At 45.6% G+C, this 25,348-nt stretch overlaps 1 protein-coding gene across 1 annotated transcript in view; it reads left to right on the plus strand.

Moving 5' to 3' along the window:
* The window catches only part of LOC309653825 (uncharacterized protein), a gene marked incomplete at both ends in the record, with an annotated part of 154,776 nt that overhangs the window by 92,325 nt on the left and 37,103 nt on the right, over nt 1-25,348 (plus strand). The window lies entirely within an intron of this gene.

Raw genomic sequence — 25,348 nt, forward strand, 5'->3', positions numbered from 1 at the left:
GACTCTATATAAGAACAGCTAGGGCTTCCCTGGTGGCGCCTGCCAATGCAGGGGACACGGCTTCGAGCCCCGGTCTGCGAAGATCCCACATGCCGTGCAGCAACTAAGCGCATGTGCCACAACGACTGAGCCTGCATTCCAGAGCCCGTGAGCCGCAACTACCGAAGCCCACGCGCCTACAGCCCATGCTCCGCAACAAGAGAGGCCACCGCGATGAGAAGCCCGCACACCGCAACCAAGAGTAGACCCCGCTAGCCGCAACTAGAGAAAGCCCGTGCACAGCAATGAGGACCCAGTGCAGCCAAAAAAATAAATACGTAGAATAAATAAGTTCAATCAATCAATCAATCAATAAACGTAAATTAAAAACAAACAAACAAACAAAAAAACAGAACACCTAATGCAGGTGGGAAGGTGGGAGGGACACTGTAAAGGTCATCTATGCTACATGTACAAGAACCCCGAGAGCACACCAATAGGTACCACATTTTTCACTGCTGTAGCCGAGCATTCCCCCTGTACTACCACACTGTAGCACTCCCTTCCCTCGTCTACTGCTACAGTCTCTTTGGAAGGTGTTTCAGAACTCTTGTTATGAGAGTGCCAGTTGAACTGTCCTCACTTCCGTCATTTATACCAGGATTTAAGACCTTGTGGTCCGAGATCCTGTCCAGAGAGCAAGCAGGCTAAGACTCTGTCTTTGTTTCTATATTTCATCAGAAAGGGCTCTACCCCCTCTCCTAGTTCATGGTGTGAAGTGTTCTTAGCCTCTCGGGAAAGTGGGGAGAATTCAAAGGACTCTCTATGAGAATGCTAGGCTTTGTAAAACATTTCAGTTTTTTAAAAAGAAGACTCATTTTGTATTGGACTTAACAACAGTCCTATGAGATACAAAGAGAGCCAAGGATCAGTGACATGAAATGATCACCAGTAAGAATTACAACAGTCACCGCTTACCTCGTAGCATAGGGCACACTGTCCATGATCCTTAAGAAGAGTTAGTAGAAATGCCTTGCCCATCTTGCCCCTGAACCCCTTGAAAGGTACACGACTGCTGTGTTGGTGTTTAGGGGGAGCATCTCACTTACCCGGGACTGACTTCAACCTTGATTCCTCTGTAGTGATGGAGACTTCCCCGCTGATGAAAAATTCCCTGGGATTGCAACCTCCAAGCCAGACCGCTTTCCTATGGAATGACAGAGAACTTCAGAGAACTTGTCAAGATGAAACACCAGTCAGTCTGCGGGAGAAAGGGAAGAAGAGAACGATGGAAATCGTTTCTGGGAAACTATTTTTACATTATGTTTTGTTTGTTCCTGGTAAATAAACTGAAATCTTCTTAACATTCAAACAAAATCTAAACCACTAAATTCAACAACACAGGAGTATAACTTTTGAAAAAAATTTCTTTGGCTGCGCAGCATGTGGGATCTTAGCTCCCCAACCAGGGATTGAACCCACGCCTGCTGCATTGGAAGCGCAGAGTCTTCACCACTGGACCACCAGGGAAGTCCCAGGAATAGAACTTTTAAAGGAGAAGGTATAAACCCCTGGGTTATATGAACTGGAGATTTTTAGTAAGAAGTCAATAGATCTTTTGTTAGGCACATTTTATGTTAGGCTGTCTCCCTGCACAGGACGCAGGCGCCTTGAAAATGGAAATCACATCCCTCTATAGTACGTCCCTCTTCTTTCTGCTTTGCAGTTTGCTGCTCCACTTGTTCAACCCCACCTAGTAATAACCTATACTTCCCTTGTTCCTGTTTTCCCATCTGGAAAACAGACAAAAGGCAACCAAACAACGCAAAGGTCTCAACAAATAAGGGATACCCAAAACCAGAGATGGCCAGAACTTCTGTATCCCTCATGAAACCTAGCCCGGTGTTCAATACTTAGGTATCATTAATACATGCGTGTTGACTGAAACAGTTGAAACGCAATTCTTCCACTTCCCAGTTTAGTTTTAGTCCTCATACAAAACCTGATCATCAAATTCCTTAATGCTAGGAATCACAGTGAAAAATAATTTCTCAACTGACTTCTGTCAGATGAGTGAGAACTAAGGTTAATTCAGTGTATCTGAAGCATAGAAAGTGAGGGCAAACGTGGCACAAGATGGGGCTAGAGAAGCAGAGAGGATTCTAGAGCACGCAGAGTCTTAAAGGCCACCAGTGTGTTTTCTATTCTCAAAACAATGTTTGTGAGCGATGTTTATGAGCAATGTTCCAACTTGCTTTGAAGCTTTCTTGTGTGAAGAATGGATTGGAGGGAAACAAGATATATGGACACTAGTTAGGACCTAATCGCAACAGACAGGCAAGTTCAGTATTAGGATGTTGAGGGAGAGCTGACAGATTCCAAAGAAATTCAGGAGATAAACTGAAGCGGGCTTCATGGGGTATGAGATGGAGGAAAGGAAGGTCTTAGGGAATTAAAGGGTTTACTGCACACATGAGCAGAGTCTCAAAATTAATCATTTGAACGTACAGAGGGGGATCGATCTCCCAAATGACACCGGTTAGGAAGCAACGGTACGCCCTGTAGAATTCCTAGAGACAGCACAAATCAACTGTTTCGATGGAAAATTCGGCGGGACCCTTGATTTCCATGGGAATATAGAGAAAAGAGACACTGATCTGGCTTGCAGGTATTTAGGAAGTTGTTAGCCTGACATCACATACTAGTCTCATGTAAGTAGGCCGTCTGAAGTATGAAGCTTAGGGGAAAAACCTTGAAGAAAACTTAAAAGCTTAAGCCACACCTCTATACTACACCACCTTTCACAGTTTCTTCTCAGATAAGCAGCATCCCCATCAGTGAAGAAACTCACATCCCATAATAGGAACAACAGGCCTAAAAATTAAATGTGTGTCTTTGGAGGTCCCATCTATGCGATATCTTCCTGGTACCAGAAAAGTCCCCAGGAAGATCGATCTTTGCACCCCTGAAAGCTTACCACCAAGGAAAATGACTAGGTCCATAGATTTCCTCCCTCAAACCAGCCTACCTCACACATAAATCACTAGCAACTCAGCCCTTAACTCACATTATCACAGTCACAAGAGTGGTTAGGGAGAAAAGCACTAACCAGGGGAACTAACACAGAGGCAATCCAGGCCAAGCTGGGCTGGTGGCAGATATCTGCTCCTTACGCTCGGGTGCATAATGCGACTCACCACAATGCCTTTTTCACAGACCCTTTTTAAAGTTTCTCCACAAAATCCAACAGCTCAAGTTAGCTCATGACGCTTCAAGGTAAACAATCGTCAAGAGAAAAACATGCAATATGTCTTACAATGTTGGATTCCTTACAAATAGGACAAGGAAATAACCATGTAGACAAAACCAGAGCATTTGAAAACATCTGCGTTCTACAAACATACCAGTGAATGCTATAAATAAGGTAATATGACATAAAACAAAATGAAAACTAGATGTGAGACTGTTCTCTTCAGTGTACAGACTTCATGGCAGTTGCTGCACGATCTAGCTACTTATATCTACAACTCTCTGTTCTGTTAATACAAAATGAGGCCCAAGTGTGTCAACTTGTTTCCCACAGAAACCAAAAAACCTACATGCATCTCTTTTCTCCGGTGCCCTTTCACCTTACCTGCTCCCAGTTCTCCACCAATGTCCTCCTCTTTCTCTAATTATTCTCCTCTTCATTGTGCTTGGCCTTGCACCCAAGCATGCAAGACAGAGAGTCCTAGAGGTCCGAGATTCTAGAGGGGCTGTTTGCAAGGGGGAGGAGATTACGGTAACTGCCACACTGTATATACTTCTGTGCAAAGAAAGAGGGACAGTGTTCAGAATGTCTCTCACATATAAAAAGAGCTGGATGGCAGGATACCTGTGTGGCCCAAGGAACTAGAGCTAGCAAATCATGGGCAAAACAATTGCAACCAAAGGCTGGAAGAGGAAAGGTCTGCAACCAGCTCTGTCTCCTGGCTCTCTGGTATTTGCTGCCAATGGGCAGAGTCTATTTCGTGAAGCATCAAGCACTGAAAAGAAGACTCCTGCTGCTGGAAGTTGACAGGAAGGAACATCCAATGCAAGATCAAGGCTTGTCCTAGAAGCAATGCCCATAATGGAAGAAAAAAAAAAAAAAAAAAAGAAAGCGGAAGAGAAATGTTAAGTCGCAAGTCCAACCTGGCCCCCAGCCTAGCCCAGCCCAAGGAAGGTAGGAGTCAAGGAGAAGAAACTAAAAGAGAAGAGCCTTGGACCACAACATTCTCCACAGGGTACACTCAACAAACTTCACCCTGCTCTTTAACCAAGTTACAACTGTAATAGTTCAAACTACATGGCTCTTTCCTTCCTAAGGATACTAGTTAAATAAGATCTATATAGCTCTAAGTATATGATACATAAAATAGAATACTCTGTAGAATATAAGTAACTGTTAGTTAATTATATTAATGAACGTCTGTAAGAAATGTTGCAATGATTTCCCTAATGGAAGAGCCTGGGGGAGGTAAATCTGTCTTCTAGGATTTCCTCCCCAGAGCTCAGAAATTGAGGGGTTGTTTTAGCTCTCCTACGCTCTCTTCACCCAAGCCCGCCCTCCTGTTGGGGATCGGACCTCCCTATTGGCTAGCTCATACCTTTCAACTGCCTGCTTTGTGACATCACTCTCCTACCAAACCTACTACCACTTGGTAGAGGTCTTGGGGTTTCCGTGGAGCCGTTTGGACCAGTAACCAGTGACCTTTGTACTGGACACGTGCGCCGTTCAGCTGCAGCCACTCAGACATCCTCTAGTGTTGTCTCCTCATCCCTTGTACCTGCAGTTGATGTCTCCTCTTCTCTGACCATGTCAGGTAAGAAAAGAAACTTTGGAAAGTTTTGCGTTCGATTTCTTGTGCCCCTAAATTGAGGAGGAGATTCAAAATAGCGTGGAGTAATGAGGGAAAGTATTGAACTACAAGTCTGGAGACCTAATTTCAGTTTTGACTTTGACGTTTACTGTCTGTGTGACTTTGGACAAATCACTGACTGCCTCACAAAGCCTGCTGCTTTCCTTATCTGTTACGTTAGGATACCACATTGGGTTGATCACTCTGATCCCCTTCTTTTCCAATATTGAGCCTTAAAGGGTACCCATGTAGAAAATGAAATCAGAGACTTCTCAAAAGAGTGTTTCAACAGAAACATAGAAAAGCCAGGTGACACAGAAAACTAGCGATATATACCAAGATGTTTCATCTCCAATGGTCTCCCTCCACTAGTATTTCGACTAGTTGAAAAGAGAGAATAGGGAGAGAGGATGGAGAGTACTGGGCTATATAGGGAGGCACAGAGTCAAACGTAAGCAAGTTTAGGATTGTTTTCATTAGCACAGGCCAACAGGAACCAAGAGATGGGAAAAAAATATAAGAATGAAGAGGGAAAGCATAGAGGAGCTCTCAAGAAAGAGGCAGTTTGCCATGGAATGTTGATGGGAGCCAAAGATTTTAAATTAAAGCAGAAACAGCACAGAGGGAAATCTGCTCAGAGCAGGGCAAAACAAAGCTGATGGTAGCAAATCCTTACATTAACAGACTAAGAAGGAAAGTAAGGCCAGAACAGGGGATCACCAGGAAAGGCAGCCTATCAGAAAAGTCATACTCCGTTTTCTTTCTTTTATTGCCTCTCTGAATACAGCTGGCACTTGACAGTTTGGAATAGAAACATTTTAGAAGTATGTTTTAGAAATGATGCTTCCTAGAAACCAGAAACCAAAGTGGTTATCTAGGGGGCTGCTTTTCAGTGTTCTATTCTTTCTAATTTTTAAACTAGGTAGACATTTGACCAATTAAACATTTTAAATGATATCTTCTACATTGAATCAGAAGGACTATTTCCTTTGTGTGATATGTACCTTCTAAGGCAAGGTTGCTTTTCAATTTTTACAGTTATTTCCTTCCTAACACAGAGAGCACATTGATCAACAGCCATCGTTCGCTTGTAGATCTTAGCTACCGGAGAAGAAAAAGAAAAAGTCAAGCCCCACATCTCTAATTCCCCATTTAGGGAATTCCCTGGCGGTCCAGCGCTTAGGACTCGGTGCTTTCACGGCCAGGGCCACGCGGCGCGGCAAAAGAAAAAAAGAAAACACAAACATCCACATTTATCTAAAACAATGTTGTGGAGTCCTTTGGATTTTCTTACATTTGAAAATCTTTTTTAATTGGATTCTAGGGATGATGGTTTTTTGAGGTCTTGGGATGTCATCTTCTTGGATGTGGAAGATGATTCTAAGTTCTAGGATAAATACAAAAACCTTCTTGATACTTTTTAAGCTTCCTTTCTGCTTATTATATGAGTTATATTCATGGACAGATATATTTCTCCTAGGCTTAATACCTGTTACTTGCTGGGTAAAAATATGAATGAGCACAATAATGAAACTCTTTTACACTTACTATTTTGCTGTCTGCTTTGTACCGGTTTTCATTGAAATACTTGTCTATATATGTTGTGGCTACCTATACATTCACATTTGTTGCATTCTGTTGCTTGTTGTGCATTTTTTACTGATTTATCGTCTCTGTCTGTATGCATTGGCTAGGAATTCATTCACCTCTATCACCTCCATCGTGTTTTTTGGTTAATAGTATTCACTAAAATAGAGTGGGCAAAATTCACTTTCATAATATTGCATGTATGGTACAGAATGTCATTTGTTAGTAAATTCATTAGGCTTTGATACTTGCCCACATACCCCAGTTTTCATTAATATCTATGGATTTCTTTTTCGTTACGTAACATGTTTTTCATGATTTTTCTTTGTCTTTCTAGAACTTATTGTATCTTCCTCCATATAAATCATACGCAATAGATCAGCTTATTCATCTATTAATTATTACTGCTATTATTATTGGTGGTGGTGTTATAACCACTTTATAGATGAGTAATCTGAAGTAATCAGATAACTTTTCTCTTTCCAAAAGCACTTAAGAAATCCACTTTCGGGTAATCATTTTGAGGTAGGATGAGAAACCAGGCTTGAAGAGGGCAAACATGACTCTTTCAGTTCACCAGTTGGACTGAGCTATACGTCAACTCTAGGTAATAGCGTGGGAACTGCACAAGCAAAGGGAGACACTGAAGATGACAATGGTAATGGCCGTACTGTTTTCTAATGGACAAAAAAAATGCTTATATTATAAGTTCTATTTCTCCTGCTTTCTGGCACTATCATGCTCAGAGTGGAGTCCTGGCAAGGAAGTCAGGATACTTAGGTTCTGAAACCTGGTAATGACACTAACATAATGAGAGAACCTGAACAAGTCAACCCGACCTCTCTGAGCCTCAGTTTCCTTACTCGTGAAATGAGACTGAAAAAAGAGAAAGTTCTCTAAGGGCCTCCTAGTTCTAAAATGCTTCCAGTCTAGGAAATAGCATAGAAGTCAATACGAGTGCAGGCTGAAGGGAAAGACAGGGCAGGGAGAAGGTTGCTTCCAGCCTAGAGAACAATGTCTGAACCATACCACTTGGCTCTTCTGCCCATCTGTGCCCAAGATGGGAGCACAGGCAGTTAATACAGAAGAGTGGAAAACTGCTCAGTCCTTACAGCCATCATTAACTGTCTGATTTTGGGTTTCTCAGGAAGGGTCGATAGTAGAGGTGTCCTGAGAGCAAGAACCTTAAGATAATGCTGTTCCTCAAACGTAGTGAGAATTTCTCAACCTCCCTGAGTTTTTCATGACCCTCTTGTTCTTACAGAAAATTTCCAAAATCCATCTCTACTTGGAACTCTAAATTCTCTGCAGCATTGTCTTCCTGTGGTGAGCAATGCAACTTCCCTAACACGAAGTGTCTGCAACTTCTCCAGAGTCTCTGCCCCTGCCGTCAGTTCGGCATCGGCTACCGGTACCTCTTTCCAGACACTCATGGGTAGTGCCTACCTTTATCAACATTCCAGCACGACTATGTTATCTGGAGTTACTGACCACAGCCAGATCTCCACTTCAGCTCCTTCCTATCCAGGTGTTCTTGAGTGGGACATCACAGGAAGCACTGAAAAGAATTCCTCTTCACTCGGAGACTTTACTCTGGCACTCACTGACCGGCACCCAGCTGCTTCCTCCATGTTTATGGCAGCCCAGGATGATAAAACTTCAGACGCCAATAACATGGTCCCTCTATATCCATCACTTTCTGCCAGGCTTGCTCAGGGAGCACCATCTCAGATTCCAAATCAGGGGCATAGCCGCCTGTCACTTCCCTACCAGGAAGGAAGCCAGGTATATTACTATAACCAAGGCACACTGGGGTCTTCACTGTATGGAGAACTTGGCTCCTGCCCGCAATCCTATGGCTCCGCGTCATACACAGGAAGTAGGGCCTCTGCGCAACCAGAAATGGGAATGGGACTGAAGGAGATTCAGCCCACAAATATCCGACCACCAGCTTCCACCTCTGCAATCTGCCACCCTGTGTCTGCTCAACGCATCACAGAAACAAGTTTTCAAGGTGAGTATACAAACGGCAGAGAAAGTTGAAGAATGAGGTCGGCATTCACAAATGGGGTCAAATCGACAGCTGGGAAGGGGTGTAGAGACAGGTAGAATTTAGATCCTGAGCCTTCAGTAACCACTACCTTCGCTCAGTGCCCTCTGTTTTTAGACTCTATATAAGAACACCTAGGGCTTCCCTGGTGGCGCCGTGGTTAAGAATCCGCCTGCCAATGCAATGCGGGGGACACGGGTTCGAGCCCTGGTCTGGGAAGATCCCACATGCCGTGGAGCAACTAAGCCCATGTGCCACAACGACTGAGCCTGCATTCTAGAGCCCGTGAGCCGCAACTACCGAAGCCCACGCGCCTAGAGCGCATGCTCCGCAACAAGAGAAGCCCGCACACCGCAACCAAGAGTAGACCCCGCTAGCCGCAACTAGAGAAAGCCCGTGCACAGCAATGAAGACCCTGTGCAGCCAAAAAAATAAATACGTAGAATAAATAAGTTCAAACAATCAATCAATAAATAAACGTAAATTAAAAAAAACAAAAAAACAAAAAGAACACCTAATGCAGGTGGGAAGGTGGCAGGGACACTGTAAAGGTCATCTATGCTACATGTACAAGAACCCCGAGAGCACACCAATAGGTACCACATTTTTCACTGCTGTAGCCGAGCATTCCCCCTGTACTACCACACTGTAGCACTCCCTTCCCTCGTCTACTGCTACAGTCTCTTTGGAAGGTGTCTCAGAACTCTTGTTATGAGAGTGCCAGTTGAAGTGTCCTCACTTCCGTCATTTATACCAGGATTTAAGACCTTGTGGTCCGAGATCCTGTCCAGAGAGCAAGCAGGCTAAGACTCTGTCTTTGTTTCTGTATTTCATCAGAAAGGGCTCTACCCCCTCTCCTAGTTCATGGTGTGAAGTGTTCTTAGCCTCTCGGGAAAGTGGGGAGAATTGAAAGGACTCTATATGAGAATGCTAGGCTTTGTAAAACATTTCAGTTGTTTAAAAAGAAGACTCATTTTGTATTGGACTTACAACAGTCCTATGAGATACAAAGAGAGCCAAGGATCAGTGACATGAAATGATCACCAGTTAAGCATTACAACAGTCACCGCTTACCTCGTAGCATAGGGCACTGTCCATGATCCTTAAGAAGAGTTAGTAGAAATGCCTTGCCCATCTTGCCCCTGAACCCCTTGAAAGGTACATGACTGCTGTGTTGGTGTTTAGGGGGAGCATCTCATTTACCAGGGACTGACTTCTCCCTTGATCCCTTTGTAGTGATGGAGACTTCCCTGGTGATGAAAAATTCCCTGGGATTGCAACCTCCAAGCCAGACGTTTTGTGTGACACAAACTCAAGAACTCCCCAAGTCCTGCAGTAGCAGAAACAGTCACATACTTGAGAGTAACCCACCATCTGAACTTGGGGACATTTCAGTGACAGCTCCAGTCCAGAGTGCCAGGCGTCTCCTGGCCCTGCCTCCAGCTCCAAGCCAGGGACAAACAGAGAGTAAGAACGTGGAGGATATCAAAACCAAGCTGTCAAAGCCTCTGGAGGCCTACCAGATCCCAATAGAAAACCAAGATCCTCCACTACTCCCTTTGGGAATCCCTGATATTCCCCAGCCGCTGGCCTGCACCGATCCCCTCAGCCAAGAGGAGCAGCCTGGTTCTGAAAATGCTGATCTGGGAGAGAACAGCCTGAGTCGTCAGGACCTAGGGACACTTGAAAATGGGACTGAACCTAGCAGTGGTCTTGCAGACATTACTACACTGGCGGAGGATATTCACCTTCCCCAGCTCTTTAATTCTTGGAAAGATCTTGATCGATCCCAAGGTCCCAACGTGATCAAAGCTGAAGACACCAGAGCCATTAAGGTGAATCAGGTGCAGGAAAAGCCAAGTGTCGTAAAGGTTCCCTCTGATCAACCCAGGAAGAACAAACAGAAAGCCTCTGAGCCTATCGGTGGTGCTCCCAAGGCCAAAATCCAGCCAAAGGATCCAGAGTGCCTGTTAGGGGGAGAAGCGGTTATATGCACTGCTGCAGTCAGTGACAGGGCTCCTGCGAACACGGCCAAGCACTCTCAAGGCAAACCTCAGAAAGCTGCATCCGGAAAGATCAGCAAAACTGAGAGCCATGGGCAGGAAAAGACCAAAAGGACCAGAGGAAGAAACAAGGCTGAAGAGAACAAGCAGTCAGGGAACAAAGTCAAGGCAGAAGACAAGCCAGCAATCCCCAACACGAAGCGAAAGGAACACCAAACTGAGCTTCGCCAAGAGAGCTTTCAAAAGCCTCGAACCTCCCTTGGCGTGCGCATGCTGGAGTCTGTGAAGGTTCTTCATGCGCTGGGGAAGAAGAATGAGACGAAAACTGGGCTCTCTTCCTGTCGGCTCTTGGGAAATTCAAGCAACCCCAAAGACCCCCAGCCACCCCCAGCGATCCAGCCACGGCGGCATACCCCACGTGAGGGTAAGAGGCCTGAGAAAACGCAAGTCCAAGCCCAGAAACCAGACAGCAGTGCTGAAACAGAGTGTCCATCTCCATCCCAGTGTGAGCGGCCTCCTCCTGGGAAGGTCAAGTTGATACCTCTGCCTTTTTCTGCCTGGGACAAGCCTCAAGCTCGACCCGCTCCTCGGAGGCCACAGTCTCTGGCCTCACATCGGCCTGCTGTGGCTTACCGTGCCCAGCCTGGTCCTACTGACTCAGCTCAACCTGCTGCAGTCAATTCATCCCAGCCAGCTCCTGCCTCTTTGCCAGGTCCCGCCAAACCAGCTCAGCCAACTGTGGCCAACCCAACCCAACCGGCTTGGACCAACCATACCCAGCCTCGTGTCCCTCAGCCTGCTGCTCCTAGGCCTGCACCCTACAAAACTTCATCTGGCGCTTCTCTCCAGCGCGAGCCTGTTCCCCCTGCTGTGACTAAGCGCCAGTCCCCACCCAAGCTCCAAACCCAACTTCTACTCCAAGACTTCAGCAAGCAACGAGTTCCATGGAGGGAACCCAACGTGCCTGAGCCAGTCATGTCAAAGCCCATCGAACAAGAGCAGAGGCCAGAGCGAGAGGCCATGAAGAGGCGGGCTCAACAACAACGGGAGAATGCTGCCAGATACACCTCTTCGGGGAAGCTGCAATTTTTCACCCAGAGGGACAAAGAAATGGAAATTGCTGACTACTACGGATACGTCAGGTGACAGCTGCTAGGATTCTTGCTGCCACCTTGGCTACCAGCGGTTCTTCCATACATAGGTAAGATAGGTATAGAACCGAATAAGTAAATGGAATAGAATTAATAGATGAGTAATAAACCTTTCGAATTTTGAGATGCTGCTAACTGGGGCGTGAGAAAGGAAGGCCTGAAAGTTGGATGGGAGAATGAAGGAAAGGGGTAAAAACTGAGGAAAGAGGAAGGAACTTGGCCCAGGGCTAGGAAGGCCAAAAGAGACGTATGGATTTAGGAAAGGAAGCAGGAGTGAGGATGAAATGGCAGAAGTAAAAAGCAGGGTCAGGGGTCTGGGTTGAAAGAACACAATTGGAGTAGAGTTGAAGGTGACAGGAGATGAGTCTAGGTTTACTAGGAGAAATAGAAACAAAGTCTCTCGGGGAGGTTGGCCTTAAGTCTCACAACCACCAGATAGGTATTTCAGAAAACAAGAGGTTCACGACACATCTCTGAAAGGTTTGAGTTGCCTTATTCAGGTGTGATTATAGTGGGGGAATAGGCAAATCTACCAGAGAAGTGGCTAGGGCTCAGAGTCCTCCTAGGGGCAGCTGACGACAGGGCCAGAGCCAAGGGAACTGCTGTATCAGGAGGCCCACGAACAAATCAGGGGCATAGCCGCCTGTCACTTCCCTACCAGGAAGGAAGCCAGGTATATTACTATAACCAAGGCACACTGGGGTCTTCACTGTATGGAGAACTTGGCTCCTGCCCGCAATCCTATGGCTCCGCGTCATACACAGGAAGTAGGGCCTCTGCGCAACCAGAAATGGGAATGGGACTGAAGGAGATTCAGCCCGCAAATATCCGACCACCAGCTTCCACCTCTGCAATCTGCCACCCTGTGTCTGCTCAACGCATCACAGAAACAAGTTTTCAAGGTGAGTATACAAACGGCAGAGAAAGTTGAAGAATGAGGTCGGCATTCACAAACGGGGTCAAATCGACAGCTGGGAAGGGGTGTAGAGACAGGTAGAATTTAGATCCTGAGCCTTTAATAACCACTACCTTCTCTCAGTGCTCTCTGTTTTTAGACTCTATATAAGAACAGCTAGGGCTTCCCTGGTGGCGCCTGCCAATGCAGGGGACACGGCTTCGAGCCCCGGTCTGCGAAGATCCCACATGCCGTGCAGCAACTAAGCGCATGTGCCACAACGACTGAGCCTGCATTCCAGAGCCCGTGAGCCGCAACTACCGAAGCCCACGCGCCTACAGCCCATGCTCCGCAACAAGAGAGGCCACCGCGATGAGAAGCCCGCACACCGCAACCAAGAGTAGACCCCGCTAGCCGCAACTAGAGAAAGCCCGTGCACAGCAATGAGGACCCAGTGCAGCCAAAAAAATAAATACGTAGAATAAATAAGTTCAATCAATCAATCAATCAATAAACGTAAATTAAAAACAAACAAACAAACAAAAAAACAGAACACCTAATGCAGGTGGGAAGGTGGGAGGGACACTGTAAAGGTCATCTATGCTACATGTACAAGAACCCCGAGAGCACACCAATAGGTACCACATTTTTCACTGCTGTAGCCGAGCATTCCCCCTGTACTACCACACTGTAGCACTCCCTTCCCTCGTCTACTGCTACAGTCTCTTTGGAAGGTGTTTCAGAACTCTTGTTATGAGAGTGCCAGTTGAACTGTCCTCACTTCCGTCATTTATACCAGGATTTAAGACCTTGTGGTCCGAGATCCTGTCCAGAGAGCAAGCAGGCTAAGACTCTGTCTTTGTTTCTATATTTCATCAGAAAGGGCTCTACTCCCTCTCCTAGTTCATGGTGTGAAGTGTTCTTAGCCTCTCGGGAAAGTGGGGAGAATTCAAAGGACTCTCTATGAGAATGCTAGGCTTTGTAAAACATTTCAGTTTTTTAAAAAGAAGACTCATTTTGTATTGGACTTAACAACAGTCCTATGAGATACAAAGAGAGCCAAGGATCAGTGACATGAAATGATCACCAGTAAGAATTACAACAGTCACCGCTTACCTCGTAGCATAGGGCACACTGTCCATGATCCTTAAGAAGAGTTAGTAGAAATGCCTTGCCCATCTTGCCCCTGAACCCCTTGAAAGGTACACGACTGCTGTGTTGGTGTTTAGGGGGAGCATCTCACTTACCCGGGACTGACTTCAACCTTGATTCCTCTGTAGTGATGGAGACTTCCCCGCTGATGAAAAATTCCCTGGGATTGCAACCTCCAAGCCAGACCGCTTTCCTATGGAATGACAGAGAACTTCAGAGAACTTGTCAAGATGAAACACCAGTCAGTCTGCGGGAGAAAGGGAAGAAGAGAACGATGGAAATCGTTTCTGGGAAACTATTTTTACATTATGTTTTGTTTGTTCCTGGTAAATAAACTGAAATCTTCTTAACATTCAAACAAAATCTAAACCACTAAATTCAACAACACAGGAGTATAACTTTTGAAAAAAATTTCTTTGGCTGCGCAGCATGTGGGATCTTAGCTCCCCAACCAGGGATTGAACCCACGCCTGCTGCATTGGAAGCGCAGAGTCTTCACCACTGGACCACCAGGGAAGTCCCAGGAATAGAACTTTTAAAGGAGAAGGTATAAACCCCTGGGTTATATGAACTGGAGATTTTTAGTAAGAAGTCAATAGATCTTTTGTTAGGCACATTTTATGTTAGGCTGTCTCCCTGCACAGGACGCAGGCGCCTTGAAAATGGAAATCACATCCCTCTATAGTACGTCCCTCTTCTTTCTGCTTTGCAGTTTGCTGCTCCACTTGTTCAACCCCACCTAGTAATAACCTATACTTCCCTTGTTCCTGTTTTCCCATCTGGAAAACAGACAAAAGGCAACCAAACAACGCAAAGGTCTCAACAAATAAGGGATACCCAAAACCAGAGATGGCCAGAACTTCTGTATCCCTCATGAAACCTAGCCCGGTGTTCAATACTTAGGTATCATTAATACATGCGTGTTGACTGAAACAGTTGAAACGCAATTCTTCCACTTCCCAGTTTAGTTTTAGTCCTCATACAAAACCTGATCATCAAATTCCTTAATGCTAGGAATCACAGTGAAAAATAATTTCTCAACTGACTTCTGTCAGATGAGTGAGAACTAAGGTTAATTCAGTGTATCTGAAGCATAGAAAGTGAGGGCAAACGTGGCACAAGATGGGGCTAGAGAAGCAGAGAGGATTCTAGAGCACGCAGAGTCTTAAAGGCCACCAGTGTGTTTTCTATTCTCAAAACAATGTTTGTGAGCGATGTTTATGAGCAATGTTCCAACTTGCTTTGAAGCTTTCTTGTGTGAAGAATGGATTGGAGGGAAACAAGATATATGGACACTAGTTAGGACCTAATCGCAACAGACAGGCAAGTTCAGTATTAGGATGTTGAGGGAGAGCTGACAGATTCCAAAGAAATTCAGGAGATAAACTGAAGCGGGCTTCATGGGGTATGAGATGGAGGAAAGGAAGGTCTTAGGGAATTAAAGGGTTTACTGCACACATGAGCAGAGTCTCAAAATTAATCATTTGAACGTACAGAGGGGGATCGATCTCCCAAATGACACCGGTTAGGAAGCAACGGTACGCCCTGTAGAATTCCTAGAGACAGCACAAATCAACTGTTTCGATGGAAAATTCGGCGGGACCCTTGATTTCCATGGGAATATAGAGAAAAGAGACACTGATCTGGCTTGCAGGTATTTAGGAAGTTGTTAGCCTGACATCACATACTAGTCTCATGTAAGTAGGCCGTCTGAAGTATGAAGCTTAGGGGAAAAACCTTGAAGAAAACTTAAAAGCTTAAGCCACACCTCTATACTACACCACCTTTCACAGTTTCTTCTCAGATAAGCAGCATCCCCATCAGTGAAGAAACTCACATCCCATAATAGGAACAACAGGCCTAAAAATTAAATGTGTGTCTTTGGAGGTCCCATCTATGCGATATCTTCCTGGTACCAGAAAAGTCCCCAGGAAGATCGATCTTTGCACCCCTGAAAGCTTACCACCAAGGAAAATGACTAGGTCCATAGATTTCCTCCCTCAAACCAGCCTACCTCACACATAAATCACTAGCAACTCAGCCCTTAACTCACATTATCACAGTCACAAGAGTGGTTAGGGAGAAAAGCACTAACCAGGGGAACTAACACAGAGGCAATCCAGGCCAAGCTGGGCTGGTGGCAGATATCTGCTCCTTACGCTCGGGTGCATAATGCGACTCACCACAATGCCTTTTTCACAGACCCTTTTTAAAGTTTCTCCACAAAATCCAACAGCTCAAGTTAGCTCATGACGCTTCAAGGTAAACAATCGTCAAGAGAAAAACATGCAATATGTCTTACAATGTTGGATTCCTTACAAATAGGACAAGGAAATAACCATGTAGACAAAACCAGAGCATTTGAAAACATCTGCGTTCTACAAACATACCAGTGAATGCTATAAATAAGGTAATATGACATAAAACAAAATGAAAACTAGATGTGAGACTGTTCTCTTCAGTGTACAGACTTCATGGCAGTTGCTGCACGATCTAGCTACTTATATCTACAACTCTCTGTTCTGTTAATACAAAATGAGGCCCAAGTGTGTCAACTTGTTTCCCACAGAAACCAAAAAACCTACATGCATCTCTTTTCTCCGGTGCCCTTTCACCTTACCTGCTCCCAGTTCTCCACCAATGTCCTCCTCTTTCTCTAATTATTCTCCTCTTCATTGTGCTTGGCCTTGCACCCAAGCATGCAAGACAGAGAGTCCTAGAGGTCCGAGATTCTAGAGGGGCTGTTTGCAAGGGGGAGGAGATTACGGTAACTGCCACACTGTATATACTTCTGTGCAAAGAAAGAGGGACAGTGTTCAGAATGTCTCTCACATATAAAAAGAGCTGGATGGCAGGATACCTGTGTGGCCCAAGGAACTAGAGCTAGCAAATCATGGGCAAAACAATTGCAACCAAAGGCTGGAAGAGGAAAGGTCTGCAACCAGCTCTGTCTCCTGGCTCTCTGGTATTTGCTGCCAATGGGCAGAGTCTATTTCGTGAAGCATCAAGCACTGAAAAGAAGACTCCTGCTGCTGGAAGTTGACAGGAAGGAACATCCAATGCAAGATCAAGGCTTGTCCTAGAAGCAATGCCCATAATGGAAGAAAAAAAAAAAAAAAAAAGAAAGCGGAAGAGAAATGTTAAGTCGCAAGTCCAACCTGGCCCCCAGCCTAGCCCAGCCCAAGGAAGGTAGGAGTCAAGGAGAAGAAACTAAAAGAGAAGAGCCTTGGACCACAACATTCTCCACAGGGTACACTCAACAAACTTCACCCTGCTCTTTAACCAAGTTACAACTGTAATAGTTCAAACTACATGGCTCTTTCCTTCCTAAGGATACTAGTTAAATAAGATCTATATAGCTCTAAGTATATGATACATAAAATAGAATACTCTGTAGAATATAAGTAACTGTTAGTTAATTATATTAATGAACGTCTGTAAGAAATGTTGCAATGATTTCCCTAATGGAAGAGCCTGGGGGAGGTAAATCTGTCTTCTAGGATTTCCTCCCCAGAGCTCAGAAATTGAGGGGTTGTTTTAGCTCTCCTACGCTCTCTTCACCCAAGCCCGCCCTCCTGTTGGGGATCGGACCTCCCTATTGGCTAGCTCATACCTTTCAACTGCCTGCTTTGTGACATCACTCTCCTACCAAACCTACTACCACTTGGTAGAGGTCTTGGGGTTTCCGTGGAGCCGTTTGGACCAGTAACCAGTGACCTTTGTACTGGACACGTGCGCCGTTCAGCTGCAGCCACTCAGACATCCTCTAGTGTTGTCTCCTCATCCCTTGTACCTGCAGTTGATGTCTCCTCTTCTCTGACCATGTCAGGTAAGAAAAGAAACTTTGGAAAGTTTTGCGTTCGATTTCTTGTGCCCCTAAATTGAGGAGGAGATTCAAAATAGCGTGGAATAATGAGGGAAAGTATTGAACTACAAGTCTGGAGACCTAATTTCAGTTTTGACTTTGACGTTTACTGTCTGTGTGACTTTGGACAAATCACTGACTGCCTCACAAAGCCTGCTGCTTTCCTTATCTGTTACGTTAGGATACCACATTGGGTTGATCACTCTGATCCCCTTCTTTTCCAATATTGAGCCTTAAAGGGTACCCATGTAGAAAATGAAATCAGAGACTTCTCAAAAGAGTGTTTCAACAGAAACATAGAAAAGCCAGGTGACACAGAAAACTAGCGATATATACCAAGATGTTTCATCTCCAATGGTCTCCCTCCACTAGTATTTCGACTAGTTGAAAAGAGAGAATAGGGAGAGAGGATGGAGAGTACTGGGCTATATAGGGAGGCACAGAGTCAAACGTAAGCAAGTTTAGGATTGTTTTCATTAGCACAGGCCAACAGGAACCAAGAGATGGGAAAAAAATATAAGAATGAAGAGGGAAAGCATAGAGGAGCTCTCAAGAAAGAGGCAGTTTGCCATGGAATGTTGATGGGAGCCAAAGATTTTAAATTAAAGCAGAAACAGCACAGAGGGAAATCTGCTCAGAGCAGGGCAAAACAAAGCTGATGGTAGCAAATCCTTACATTAACAGACTAAGAAGGAAAGTAAGGCCAGAACAGGGGATCACCAGGAAGGGCAGCCTATCAGAAAAGTCATACTCCGTTTTCTTTCTTTTATTGCCTCTCTGAATACAGCTGGCACTTGACAGTTTGGAATAGAAACATTTTAGAAGTATGTTTTAGAAATGATGCTTCCTAGAAACCAGAAACCAAAGTGGTTATCTAGGGGGCTGCTTTTCAGTGTTCTATTCTTTCTAATTTTTAAACTAGGTAGACATTTGACCAATTAAACATTTTAAATGATATCTTCTACATTGAATCAGAAGGACTATTTCCTTTGTGTGATATGTAGCTTCTAAGGCAAGGTTGCTTTTCAATTTTTACAGTTATTTCCTTCCTAACACAGAGAGCACATTGATCAACAGCCATCGTTCGCTTGTAGATCTTAGCTACCGGAGAAGAAAAAGAAAAAGTCAAGCCCCCACATCTCTAATTCCCCATTTAGGGAATTCCCTGGCGGTCCAGCGCTTAGGACTCGGTGCTTTCACGGCCAGGGCCACGCGGCGCGGCAAAAGAAAAAAAGAAAACACAAACATCCACGTTTATCTAAAACAATGTTGTGGAGTCCTTTGGATTTTCTTACATTTGAAAATCTTTTTTAATTGGATTCTAGGGATGATGGTTTTTTGAGGTCTTGGGATGTCATCTTCTTGGATGTGGAAGATGATTCTAAGTTCTAGGATAAATACAAAAACCTTCTTGATACTTTTTAAGCTTCCTTTCTGCTTATTATATGAGTTATATTCATGGAAAGATATATTTCTCCTAGGCTTAATACCTGTTACTTGCTGGGTAAAAATATGAATGAGCACAATAATGAAACTCTTTTACACTTACTATTTTGCTGTCTGCTTTGTACCGGTTTTCATTGAAATACTTGTCTATATATGTTGTGGCTACCTATACATTCACATTTGTTGCATTCTGTTGCTTGTTGTGCATTTTTTACTGATTTATCGTCTCTGTCTGTATGCATTGGCTAGGAATTCATTCACCTCTATCACCTCCATCGTGTTTTTTGGTTAATAGTATTCACTAAAATAGAGTGGGCAAAATTCACTTTCATAATATTGCATGTATGGTACAGAATGTCATTTGTTAGTAAATTCATTAGGCTTTGATACTTGCCCACATACCCCAGTTTTCATTAATATCTATGGATTTCTTTTTCGTTACGTAACATGTTTTTCATGATTTTTCTTTGTCTTTCTAGAACTTATTGTATCTTCCTCCATATAAATCATACGCAATAGATCAGCTTATTCATCTATTAATTATTACTGCTATTATTATTGGTGGTGGTGTTATAACCACTTTATAGATGAGTAATCTGAAGTAATCAGATAACTTTTCTCTTTCCAAAAGCACTTAAGAAATCCACTTTCGGGTAATCATTTTGAGGTAGGATGAGAAACCAGGCTTGAAGAGGGCAAACATGACTCTTTCAGTTCACCAGTTGGACTGAGCTATACGTCAACTCTAGGTAATAGCGTGGGAACTGCACAAGCAAAGGGAGACACTGAAGATGACAATGGTAATGGCCGTACTGTTTTCTAATGGACAAAAAAAATGCTTATATTATAAGTTCTATTTCTCCTGCTTTCTGGCACTATCATGCTCAGAGTGGAGTCCTGGCAAGGAAGTCAGGATACTTAGGTTCTGAAACCTGGTAATGACACTAACATAATGAGAGAACCTGAACAAGTCAACCCGACCTCTCTGAGCCTCAGTTTCCTTACTCGTGAAATGAGACTGAAAAAAGAGAAAGTTCTCTAAGGGCCTCCTAGTTCTAAAATGCTTCCAGTCTAGGAAATAGCATAGAAGTCAATACGAGTGCAGGCTGAAGGGAAAGACAGGGCAGGGAGAAGGTTGCTTCCAGCCTAGAGAACAATGTCTGAACCATACCACTTGGCTCTTCTGCCCATCTGTGCCCAAGATGGGAGCACAGGCAGTTAATACAGAAGAGTGGAAAACTGCTCAGTCCTTACAGCCATCATTAACTGTCTGATTTTGGGTTTCTCAGGAAGGGTCGATAGTAGAGGTGTCCTGAGAGCAAGAACCTTAAGATAATGCTGTTCCTCAAACGTAGTGAGAATTTCTCAACCTCCCTGAGTTTTTCATGACCCTCTTGTTCTTACAGAAAATTTCCAAAATCCATCTCTACTTGGAACTCTAAATTCTCTGCAGCATTCTCTTCCTGTGGTGAGCAATGCAACTTCCCTAACACGAAGTGTCTGCAACTTCTCCAGAGTCTCTGCCCCTGCCGTCAGTTCGGCATCGGCTACCGGTACCTCTTTCCAGACACTCATGGGTAGTGCCTACCTTTACCAACATTCCAGCACGACTATGTTATCTGGAGTTACTGACCACAGCCAGATCTCCACTTCAGCTCCTTCCTATCCAGGTGTTCTTGAGTGGGACATCACAGGAAGCACTGAAAAGAATTCCTCTTCACTCGGAGACTTTACTCTGGCACTCACTGACCGGCACCCAGCTGCTTCCTCCATGTTTATGGCAGCCCAGTATGATAAAACTTCAGACGCCAATAACATGGTCCCTCTATATCCATCACTTTCTGCCAGGCTTGCTCAGGGAGCACCATCTCAGATTCCAAATCAGGGGCATAGCCGCCTGTCACTTCCCTACCAGGAAGGAAGCCAGGTATATTACTATAACCAAGGCACACTGGGGTCTTCACTGTATGGAGAACTTGGCTCCTGCCCGCAATCCTATGGCTCCGCGTCATACACAGGAAGTAGGGCCTCTGCGCAACCAGAAATGGGAATGGGACTGAAGGAGATTCAGCCCACAAATATCCGACCACCAGCTTCCACCTCTGCAATCTGCCACCCTGTGTCTGCTCAACGCATCACAGAAACAAGTTTTCAAGGTGAGTATACAAACGGCAGAGAAAGTTGAAGAATGAGGTCGGCATTCACAAATGGGGTCAAATCGACAGCTGGGAAGGGGTGTAGAGACAGGTAGAATTTAGATCCTGAGCCTTCAGTAACCACTACCTTCGCTCAGTGCCCTCTGTTTTTAGACTCTATATAAGAACACCTAGGGCTTCCCTGGTGGCGCCGTGGTTAAGAATCCACCTGCCAATGCAATGCGGGGGACACGGGTTCGAGCCCTGGTCTGGGAAGATCCCACATGCCGTGGAGCAACTAAGCCCATGTGCCACAACGACTGAGCCTGCATTCTAGAGCCCGTGAGCCGCAACTACCGAAGCCCACGCGCCTAGAGCGCATGCTCCGCAACAAGAGAAGCCCGCACACCGCAACCAAGAGTAGACCCCGCTAGCCGCAACTAGAGAAAGCCCGTGCACAGCAATGAAGACCCTGTGCAGCCAAAAAAATAAATACGTAGAATAAATAAGTTCAAACAATCAATCAATAAATAAACGTAAATTAAAAAAAACAAAAAAACAAAAAGAACACCTAATGCAGGTGGGAAGGTGGCAGGGACACTGTAAAGGTCATCTATGCTACATGTACAAGAACCCCGAGAGCACACCAATAGGTACCACATTTTTCACTGCTGTAGCCGAGCATTCCCCCTGTACTACCACACTGTAGCACTCCCTTCCCTCGTCTACTGCTACAGTCTCTTTGGAAGGTGTCTCAGAACTCTTGTTATGAGAGTGCCAGTTGAAGTGTCCTCACTTCCGTCATTTATACCAGGATTTAAGACCTTGTGGTCCGAGATCCTGTCCAGAGAGCAAGCAGGCTAAGACTCTGTCTTTGTTTCTGTATTTCATCAGAAAGGGCTCTACCCCCTCTCCTAGTTCATGGTGTGAAGTGTTCTTAGCCTCTCGGGAAAGTGGGGAGAATTGAAAGGACTCTATATGAGAATGCTAGGCTTTGTAAAACATTTCAGTTGTTTAAAAAGAAGACTCATTTTGTATTGGACTTACAACAGTCCTATGAGATACAAAGAGAGCCAAGGATCAGTGACATGAAATGATCACCAGTTAAGCATTACAACAGTCACCGCTTACCTCGTAGCATAGGGCACTGTCCATGATCCTTAAGAAGAGTTAGTAGAAATGCCTTGCCCATCTTGCCCCTGAACCCCTTGAAAGGTACATGACTGCTGTGTTGGTGTTTAGGGGGAGCATCTCATTTACCAGGGACTGACTTCTCCCTTGATCCCTTTGTAGTGATGGAGACTTCCCTGGTGATGAAAAATTCCCTGGGATTGCAACCTCCAAGCCAGACGTTTTGTGTGACACAAACTCAAGAACTCCCCAAGTCCTGCAGTAGCAGAAACAGTCACATACTTGAGAGTAACCCACCATCTGAACTTGGGGACATTTCAGTGACAGCTCCAGTCCAGAGTGCCAGGCGTCTCCTGGCCCTGCCTCCAGCTCCAAGCCAGGGACAAACAGAGAGTAAGAACGTGGAGGATATCAAAACCAAGCTGTCAAAGCCTCTGGAGGCCTACCAGATCCCAATAGAAAACCAAGATCCTCCACTACTCCCTTTGGGAATCCCTGATATTCCCCAGCCGCTGGCCTGCACCGATCCCCTCAGCCAAGAGGAGCAGCCTGGTTCTGAAAATGCTGATCTGGGAGAGAACAGCCTGAGTCGTCAGGACCTAGGGACACTTGAAAATGGGACTGAACCTAGCAGTGGTCTTGCAGACATTACTACACTGGCGGAGGATATTCACCTTCCCCAGCTCTTTAATTCTTGGAAAGATCTTGATCGATCCCAAGGTCCCAACGTGATCAAAGCTGAAGACACCAGAGCCATTAAGGTGAATCAGGTGCAGGAAAAGCCAAGTGTCGTAAAGGTTCCCTCTGATCAACCCAGGAAGAACAAACAGAAAGCCTCTGAGCCTATCGGTGGTGCTCCCAAGGCCAAAATCCAGCCAAAGGATCCAGAGTGCCTGTTAGGGGGAGAAGCGGTTATATGCACTGCTGCAGTCAGTGACAGGGCTCCTGCGAACACGGCCAAGCACTCTCAAGGCAAACCTCAGAAAGCTGCATCCGGAAAGATCAGCAAAACTGAGAGCCATGGGCAGGAAAAGACCAAAAGGACCAGAGGAAGAAACAAGGCTGAAGAGAACAAGCAGTCAGGGAACAAAGTCAAGGCAGAAGACAAGCCAGCAATCCCCAACACGAAGCGAAAGGAACACCAAACTGAGCTTCGCCAAGAGAGCTTTCAAAAGCCTCGAACCTCCCTTGGCGTGCGCATGCTGGAGTCTGTGAAGGTTCTTCATGCGCTGGGGAAGAAGAATGAGACGAAAACTGGGCTCTCTTCCTGTCGGCTCTTGGGAAATTCAAGCAACCCCAAAGACCCCCAGCCACCCCCAGCGATCCAGCCACGGCGGCATACCCCACGTGAGGGTAAGAGGCCTGAGAAAACGCAAGTCCAAGCCCAGAAACCAGACAGCAGTGCTGAAACAGAGTGTCCATCTCCATCCCAGTGTGAGCGGCCTCCTCCTGGGAAGGTCAAGTTGATACCTCTGCCTTTTTCTGCCTGGGACAAGCCTCAAGCTCGACCCGCTCCTCGGAGGCCACAGTCTCTGGCCTCACATCGGCCTGCTGTGGCTTACCGTGCCCAGCCTGGTTCTACTGACTCAGCTCAACCTGCTGCAGTCAATTCATCCCAGCCAGCTCCTGCCTCTTTGCCAGGTCCCGCCAAACCAGCTCAGCCAACTGTGGCCAACCCAACCCAACCGGCTTGGACCAACCATACCCAGCCTCGTGTCCCTCAGCCTGCTGCTCCTAGGCCTGCACCCTACAAAACTTCATCTGGCGCTTCTCTCCAGCGCGAGCCTGTTCCCCCTGCTGTGACTAAGCGCCAGTCCCCACCCAAGCTCCAAACCCAACTTCTACTCCAAGACTTCAGCAAGCAACGAGTTCCATGGAGGGAACCCAACGTGCCTGAGCCAGTCATGTCAAAGCCCATCGAACAAGAGCAGAGGCCAGAGCGAGAGGCCATGAAGAGGCGGGCTCAACAACAACGGGAGAATGCTGCCAGATACACCTCTTCGGGGAAGCTGCAATTTTTCACCCAGAGGGACAAAGAAATGGAAATTGCTGACTACTACGGATACGTCAGGTGACAGCTGCTAGGATTCTTGCTGCCACCTTGGCTACCAGCGGTTCTTCCATACATAGGTAAGATAGGTATAGAACCGAATAAGTAAATGGAATAGAATTAATAGATGAGTAATAAACCTTTCGAATTTTGAGATGCTGCTAACTGGGGCGTGAGAAAGGAAGGACTGAAAGTTGGATGGGAGAATGAAGGAAAGGGGTAAAAACTGAGGAAAGAGGAAGGAACTTGGCCCAGGGCTAGGAAGGCCAAAAGAGACGTATGGATTTAGGAAAGGAAGCAGGAGTGAGGATGAAATGGCAGAAGTAAAAAGCAGGGTCAGGGGTCTGGGTTGAAAGAACACAATTGGAGTAGAGTTGAAGGTGACAGGAGATGAGTCTAGGTTTACTAGGAGAAATAGAAACAAAGTCTCTCGGGGAGGTTGGCCTTAAGTCTCACAACCACCAGATAGGTATTTCAGAAAACAAGAGGTTCACGACACATCTCTGAAAGGTTTGAGTTGCCTTATTCAGGTGTGATTATAGTGGGGGAATAGGCAAATCTACCAGAGAAGTGGCTAGGGCTCAGAGTCCTCCTAGGGGCAGCTGACGACAGGGCCAGAGCCAAGGGAACTGCTGTATCAGGAGGCCCACGAACAAATCAGGGGCATAGCCGCCTGTCACTTCCCTACCAGGAAGGAAGCCAGGTATATTACTATAACCAAGGCACACTGGGGTCTTCACTGTATGGAGAACTTGGCTCCTGCCCGCAATCCTATGGCTCCGCGTCATACACAGGAAGTAGGGCCTCTGCGCAACCAGAAATGGGAATGGGACTGAAGGAGATTCAGCCCGCAAATATCCGACCACCAGCTTCCACCTCTGCAATCTGCCACCCTGTGTCTGCTCAACGCATCACAGAAACAAGTTTTCAAGGTGAGTATACAAACGGCAGAGAAAGTTGAAGAATGAGGTCGGCATTCACAAACGGGGTCAAATCGACAGCTGGGAAGGGGTGTAGAGACAGG

This window comes from Balaenoptera physalus, assembly GCF_965194825.1.
Source record: "Balaenoptera physalus genome assembly, contig: HAP1_SCAFFOLD_1268, whole genome shotgun sequence".
In the NCBI taxonomy this organism is placed as follows: domain Eukaryota; kingdom Metazoa; phylum Chordata; class Mammalia; order Artiodactyla; family Balaenopteridae; genus Balaenoptera; species Balaenoptera physalus.